We start from the raw sequence: 760 nt of genomic DNA on the forward strand, positions 1-760 counted from the left end.
AGCGCATTTGGAACATTTTCACTGAGAGGACGGGAAGTAGCCATTGACAACGGTGATGCCCAACATAAAGCTTGCCATGGAAGGAGCCTTGCGTGCATGAAGAAGAAGATAGTAGGAAAGCAGAGATTCAGAAGACAAAGCATCTCCAAAGCCTCAACCTGTTCTTCATTACTGCATAACAAGTATTTATTTCATGTTCTTTTACTTTTTACAATTAAATCTGAGAATTATTGATATCCTGACTAAGAGTTACAAGATAACCATAGCTTGCTTCAAGCCGACAATCTCCGTGGGATCGACCCTTACTCACGTAAGGTATTACTTGGACGACCCAGTGCACTTGCTGGTTAGTTGTGCGGAGTTGCAAAAGTGTGATTGTAATTTCATGCACCATTTATCTTCCTTGTTTGATCTTTAGTTTTTCTTGTTTTGTACCTTTTCTTGTTTTTTTGTGCATTTTCGAATTATTAGTGTCCAAAGTATAAAAATTTTTAAGTTTGGTGTCCTTTGTGTTTCTATTTTCTTAAAAATTTCCAAAAATTTGTTCTTGGTGTTCATCTTGATCTTCAAAGTGTTCTTGGTGTTCATCTTGACATTCAAAGCTTTCTTATTTGCTTTCTTTATTTTGATCTAAAAATTCTAAGTTTGGTTTCATTTTATTGTTTTTCTCTTTCCTCATTAAATTCAAAAATTCAATAAAATATATTTTCCTTTATTTGCTCATTATTTTCGAATTCCTTAGGTTGACTTAGTCAAAATT

The sequence above is a fragment of the Arachis ipaensis genome, chromosome B05, assembly GCF_000816755.2.
Source record: "Arachis ipaensis cultivar K30076 chromosome B05, Araip1.1, whole genome shotgun sequence".
Lineage (NCBI taxonomy): Eukaryota > Viridiplantae > Streptophyta > Magnoliopsida > Fabales > Fabaceae > Arachis > Arachis ipaensis.